Genomic DNA, 7,628 nt, shown 5'->3' with positions numbered 1-7,628 from the left:
GCCGCTTGCGGCTTTAATTATATGTTATAATACAATACAAAACAATACGATATGATACAACTCGATACGATAGAATCAATACAATATGACATCATATTATATGAATCAGTATGATACAATACGATTCACTCCATTGTCCCCATTGAGATTGTTTGTGCCTGTAATTGTTCTCAATGTTAGATGTCATGAGATTTAAAATGATATAACAGGACTCAATACAATACGACAGGTTACGCTACACCATAATGCAATATAATATGATACGGTGTGATATGATACTATTCAATATAGTACATGATATGCTGCGACATGATACGATACAGTGCAAAAAGATATGATACGATGCAATACAATATAATACACTGTATGATACAATACAATGCCATATGAATCTATATGATGTGATATGATGCAATAACGACTTGATACAATACAACATGATACAACATAATATGAGATGACACAATAGGATGTGATATGATGCAATGCGATACAAAATGATACAAGCCGATGTATGACTCGACACAATACAACCTGATATGATACGTTACATTACGATGCAATGTGATGCAATACGATGAGATATGCTTTTTTGTCCCTCATGGGGAAATTTGTCTACTTCATTTAAATGCCACACACACACACACATAGCAGCCTGTGAACTAAATCCCAATCCACAACTCTCATTCTACTCTACACATAATGCACATATTACATTCCGGTTATGAATAAATCATTTACAAATCCATAACCCTCCGTCTGCATCGACAACCAGATCAAGTGCGTGTCTGCTTTAGTCGTTGTGCAACACATGTTTCATCATCATTTCCTTTCTGTTATGAAAGAAAAGAGAGAATTTAAAGGTAAAAAAAAATATCGACTTATGACTGAAGGCTGTGGATTGTTTCCTCCATCTGTTATCTGTAATCTTCCAATGTCACATACAAACGATAAAGATAAATAAATTGGTGTACATATATCTAATTAGCTTTCTTAATATAAACAATAAGTAAAAACTATAAGAAGTGTATGTTTGTGGCTATCATAGCACACTAAAAGCATTGGACCTTATAGGGGTAAATATAGATGCCAATAAAGCTTATGGCAACTGGACCTGCTTTTCCGTAATAAAAATAATAACTTAATAACAGCAATTGATGTTGCGTAGTTCAATTACATTCAGTGCTTTCTGCCTCTGGATCGCTCGCTGCTCCGTGTTGCCATGGTTCTACTCACTCGATGCATGATACTATGGAGCACAAAGCAGACAACTGTGAGGCGTCATTTCAGGAACATGGCCTCATAATCACCCTTTAACATTAGTAGATTTCATTGAAATCAATCTCTTAGTCACTTAAATCTTTTATGGTACTTCTTCACATGCTGCAGACTGACCTACATTTGTGCCACCGACTCTCCCGGTAGCTGTGGGTGTATCTCTCTCTCTCTCTCAGTCTCTTTTTCTCAGCTCATTGATATGCCTGATCATCAGAGGCATCGCTGAACTGGCTGATTGTCATTTTCAGCTGCAGTGCCACTGATGCATTTCATTTCCTCTCCGGGCTCTCTGTTGGTGTGATTAAGCACTTGCTGCAGTGACACTTGACAAGGAGGATTTGGATTAATAGCAACCCTGGCTTGTTTCTCCACCGGAGGGGGCATATTTTATAATATTTACATTATTTATCAAATCACTGGGGAGGGATGTATTGTAGTGCTGCTTCAGGCGAAGTTGTTTTCTGTATGGGTGATCCTGACTGGCAGCCTTTGCTGTTCCTATAGCCTGCCAAGGGGGTGCAGCATTAAGTCAATGTGAAAGTCAGGACGTCAGGTGTTGCTTTGTCATTTATAGTCTGAAGACAAACTCTCAATCTGACGGGATCCTTTCCAGACGCAGAGGAATTTGCACAGATTTCAGGTTCACTCGCTGTGAATACAAACAGTCTGCCTGCACTTAACCCTAGATGTGTAAATCCCCTTTAAATACATGAAAATGAAAGGTGACCTTTCTTTTCTGAAGCCGATTTGGTGACCTTTTCTGGTATTTCCAGTGTTATTATGCACTCGGTGTGGCAGCGCCATCCGAAACATGAGCAGCATTCTACGCCGCTGGCACCCATTCCCTATTTTTCGGTAAACTCTTCATAGATGTTTTGTCTGTGCATTAAAATAAATTAGCCTCAGCTGCACGCGCCAGCTCGAACAGAGCAGAGGTGGGCCGTGCGGGGGTTTAATTAGGACAAAAATGTGCATTGACTGTGCCTCTGTGTGGCAGGGTCCACAGGAAAAGGATGTGAAATGCCCTGCTGAGCACCGAAGACTGTGTGGGCATTTCGTTGCAATTAATATATCACCATGCACACTGTAATGCAATATGTCTTTTTCTCTGTGGGTGTTTGTCAACACATCCTGTGTATTAAACTGTACTGTGCACCCTCTGCTCATCCCAGTGTGTGTCTATGGATAATGGGCAGCAATAATTACATTCATCCTTGTCACATGGCACGGGCAATTTACGATCCATTTACTGTGTGATGAGAAAGAGCTTCATCATCTGCAACTCAGCAACAACGACAAGAGCTGAGGTGCAAAAAAAGATGTGTTTCAACTTCATCAAGTCGATTTATATCGCTGGAGAAATAGTTTCATGCGTGTTTGTGTGGGAAACATTTAAGGTCAGGCAACAGGTGAGGAAAAAGAATTCGCCGGCTGTAGAAAAGGAAGATTTTGTGGTATTATCGGAATCCAGGTAGACTGTAGAGGAACATGAAGTCCTTAATTAAAACGGACACGTGGTTGGAGTCCTTGGTGGCATTAGCAGAGTGTGCAGGGTAGGTGCTGCTGCGGATTTTCTTTTTGCTGTCTTTATAATTAGACAGTGAACAGAAAATAAATAGGAGGCTGCCGAGAAATATTAGGGAGTGGAGGGGTGGTGGTGGTGGTGGTGGCGGTGTGGGGACGATAACATTTAAAAATGGCCCAGGATGCCACACAGACGACTACAAAAACACACGGCATTCACCTCACACCACAAAGCTTCCCAGTTTTCTGCTTCTCAAGGAAAATCGTGCACTTCATCTCCGTGCAAAATTAAATGCAGGACTATCTTTTCATGAACAAATTGCGCCGGTTAGACTTTTATATCCTGCCATAAAAGACTGACAAGAAAAATGCTTTAACCTTGAATCCGTGAGAGAGGTTAACTCTTTCAGGATTTTACTCTGAACGAGTCGGTTGTGAAAGACTTCAGCCGGTGTAGAATTTAAAAATGCATGAATTGTCACTGTGCAGAGTGTTTCTCAGACAATGTGGCTCAACACAATCCTCCTTTTATCTGACCTGAGTACATAAAATAAGGCGTTTAGTCGCACTCGGACTGCACCGATTTCTAAAATGTGTTTTCTGTTCATCTTTTCTGTTGTATTTCTTGACAAATGAACGTGTCATGAGACTAACAAGATAATAAACACATGCATATAAAGCATAAAAGAAGAAAACAAATGTGATTTAAAGTGTTATTCATGAGTCACACACCTACATTCTTTAGTTGAGACGTGAGGCGTGTTTAACACTCGTGACCCATCAGATCTCTGATCAGGATCTGCTGGTTGTCCTGTTTTTTGTTTTCCACGTCTCCTCCCACCTCACTGAGGGAGCTGGATTCACCTGGTGGGCAGAATTATTCAACTTCTTCACTCCCCTCCTGGAAGGCTTTGATTTGATTTGGTAATTTGGGTTCTATCTTCGAGCAATGGCTGACAGAGCGCCGAATCCCTCACGTACTGAAGCAGTGTCAGTAATTTCTCCCTAAGATGAGTCCTTTTCTGTCCCGCCACGCAGCACAGTTTCCCACCTTCATCCACACAGCCTGAAGGGATACTGTGAGACAGTTTGATGAGCAGGAGATTAATGCGGCTGCTGTTGCATTCATCAGATCTATGGTGAGCAAACACAAGCGTTAGTACAACAAATGGTAAAAAGATGCAAAATGCTTTGATAGCGCAGTGGACAGATGGGTAAATATGACAAGGAAAATCTCTGAAGTAATTAGACTTCAAGCCCACACAATCAACACAGTATTTGATATATAAGCATATATATCAGTCTGAGGCACATTCAGTATTTGTTTATTAAGTCCACTTGAATTGAGAGATGAATTATTTTAAAATAATGCAGTAGACTGCAGCAAGACTCTGGAAAACTGGACAAGAAATGCTGCCAGCATCAAAACACATTATAGCTTTAGATTAGCATTTAATTTACAGCTGGAGGAATGTTGGAAATACTCAAAATCTACACAGATGCTTTAAAATCTGTTTCATAAATATGTTTTTAAACTGCATTGTATTGAAGCACTAGAATCCCAGGAATTTTGAATTAGGATGTTTTTGCAAAATCTCTGTTTTGTTGTCATTTTATAAAAGTATTTCTTCATATAATATCTGCACATAGGGGCTGCAAGGTGGCGCAGTTGGTTAGCACTGTTGCCTCGCACCAAGAAGGTCGCTGGTTTGCGTCCCGGTGAGGACACCCGGGATCTTTCTGTGTGGAGTTTGCATGTTCTACCCGTGCAGCGTGGGTTCTCTCCGGGTTCTCCAGCTTCCTCCCACAAGGTCCAAAAACATGTTGAGGTTAATTGGTGATTCTAAATTGTCCGTAGGTGTGAATGTGAGTGTGCTTGGTTGTCTGTCTCTAAGTGTAGCCCTGTGATAGACTGGTGACCTGTCCAGGGTGTCCCCTGCCTTCACTGGGATTGACTCCAGCCCCCCACGACCCTAGTGAGGATTAAGTGGTGTATAGATAATGGATGGATGGATGGATACCTGCACATATCTACAGTCATACAGTTGAGGTGGGGTTAGACAACTAAAACACTTTGTTTTCCATCACAGCCCCACATTTAAACATCCACAGTTGCCACAACTTCCGCAAACTCTCATCTGAAGCACAAAGCTCCGGTGTGTTACCACCCATCGCCCACCCAGACCTCCTCTCTCACTGTCTCCTAAAGGCCGCACTATTTCTTCCCTTGGCACTAAACGTTGCATATATTACAAATGCACATTACAAATCCAATTCCAAAGGATACTGGGTAACTCACTGGAGCTGAAATAAAGCCACTGAGGTGTTTTGTACCTCGGTGTTTGGCTGGCATTAGGTCTGCACTGCTGATCAATAGAAAACAGGGAAACAATGTTCAGCCAGAATTGGCCCCAGTTACTCATTGATCAGGGACCTTGGAAATACCCTCAATTATTCTTTGCTGCATGGATGACACCCAACTTCACATTCCTCTTTTCCTCCTTCCGCCCTCCCGGGTTGTCTTCCAGCCATCAACGTCTGCAACAACATTCTCTTTGGAAATAAAAGTGAAGCACAAGGACCTGACATCCCAAAAGCTGCCCTCTCACTATTTCCACCGGTGACTTGTCTGGTTCTCGCACCGAATCAAAAGTCTTGGTGTCAAACTCGACAGAATACTTTCCTTTGACCATATCACCTTCTTCTTCTTCTTCATCCAGCTCCCCCGTCTCCCTGCTCATCAATGTATTCATTACAAGAATCTACAACTTACCTTCAAAGCCCTCCATAATCTGACTCCCCCATACCTGTCAGACCATCCCCATCCTTACACCCCCTCCTGATCCTCATCAGCGGCTATGCTGTCTGTTCCTGCAGCCGCTCTGCACCAAGACTCCGGACGACTGGACGCAGCTCATCTGTTTACGTACTTAAAATAATTCACCTGCAATCAGGTCATCACACTCCGGTTTTAATACTCGCTGTTTAATAATTTTATGCTTTGTTGTATTTTATGGTGTTCTTTTGAAAGGCACCAACAAATGAGAATCTCTTATTCATATTAACATCACAGTGTAGCCAATGCAAGATGTTGTTGCAGGAAATCTAAACCATGCAGCATGAATGATTAAACCTGCAGCAAACCCAGCAGAGGCAGGTCGCCTCAACATTCAAGCTGGGTATCCATGAAGGTATCTGGTGTGTTTAGGGCTCGCACGAAGCGTGATAGAGGGTAAACGGTCATTTGGGGGTTTAATTCCGGGAAGGCCCCACTTAGCTGGATGGACTGAGTAATGAGCTCACTGTATAAGGGGGTTACTGCAGGCTCATGCTAATGCCTGGAAGTTAAAAGGGGAAAAACGAAGGAGCCTGCAGGCAAAACACGCTGACACGCTAGAAAGATGTGCATGTTTCAGGTGGATGCACACACTTTGTGTCACAGCAACTCCCACCGGAGGTCCAACGGGGGGAGGCAATTCAGCCTCAGTGTGCAGAGGGGAGTTCTTGAAGACAAAACTGAAGTCTAGACTTATTTAATGCTCCCCGCTTTCGCAATCTGTTGCAGGAAACGCGCAGGTAAAGTTTAGAAAAAGGCACATCATGAATGAAACATGAATTTTGACTCAAGGATCCATACAGCTGACATTTGGTAACGTTAAGTGTAATAAATTCCAAGTGATTCCCCCAAAATGTACAACCTGAGAAAATGTCAGTAAATGCGGTATAAGTCACTTTAAAAATTAAAAGGTCTCATCCATCATGAGTGACATTTGAAGCCCTCGCTGGAACATGTCACTACCTGCTGCCTCACGCTGACTCGCAATCACCGGTCGACTTCTTGTTTACCTGAAGCTGCGCGGAGAAGAACGTCAGACGCTAAATCTGGGCACTTGTGATTTGACACAGGTCTGGTAATGCATGTGTTTAACACATTCACATGAAGTTTGATTGAGTTTTATCTTGCATGCTAGTTTCACAACATCTGGAGAATTAAAAGTACAAAAAAAATTAAAATTCTTAGACACATATGTGGAAGAACTGATTCACCATTAAAAAAAATCGAGCTTTAAATCCATAATCGTCCTAAAGTTTTGTGTAATCTGCCAACAGGCTGGTAGTGATGCTTTTATTTGTGATAAATGTTGAGTTTAGGGTTAAAAAAGAACAATATGAGGAGACCAGTCCTCATTGTTGAAGACCTCTTCTTTTTTTTAAGTATTTATTTTTACATCTCCATTGGAAAGTATTTCAAAAAAATCCATCAGTCTATCAAATTGTTAGAAAAAAAACCCAACCTAGTGTGATGAAGCTTCTCTGGTGTCTATTGGTGTCTATCTCTGACCCAAAACCATTAAGACACTTAATGTTCGGCTTCTCCGTTTGATAGGACTTGTCGAGTGCGGAGATGAAACTGTGGGAGAGCAGTGAACAGCAGAAAAAATCATTTCTGCAACTAATGGATCTCTGGTTAGGAAAATGTTTCATGGATGCTGCTTTGATTTCACTATAGAAATATCTAAGATTTATTTATTTCTTTTTAATGAAAGAGTCAAACTCCTCAGTACGACGGATCCTGAATAGCTTCTCCCTTTTTTTTTTTTTTTACTGGTTTGCAGATGAATTATGGATGATTGTTTGATGCCTGAAACAAAGAATTCAAGGTTTCTTTTGAAGTGTCACTTCACCCTGCTTCTGTTGTGATGTGTGTATTCTGAATTGTATTGCCAAGGACATCATGAAGCGAAAGGTAGCACGAACAAAGCATTACATGAAATGAAAACGAGCAGAACGAGAGCCGATCGCCTTTAAACGAAACATGCCTCAAA

Source organism: Stegastes partitus, unplaced genomic scaffold, assembly GCF_000690725.1.
Source record: "Stegastes partitus isolate 25-593 unplaced genomic scaffold, Stegastes_partitus-1.0.2 Scaffold521, whole genome shotgun sequence".
Classification (NCBI taxonomy): domain Eukaryota; kingdom Metazoa; phylum Chordata; class Actinopteri; family Pomacentridae; genus Stegastes; species Stegastes partitus.
Note: the sequence above shows the minus strand (reverse complement) of the source record.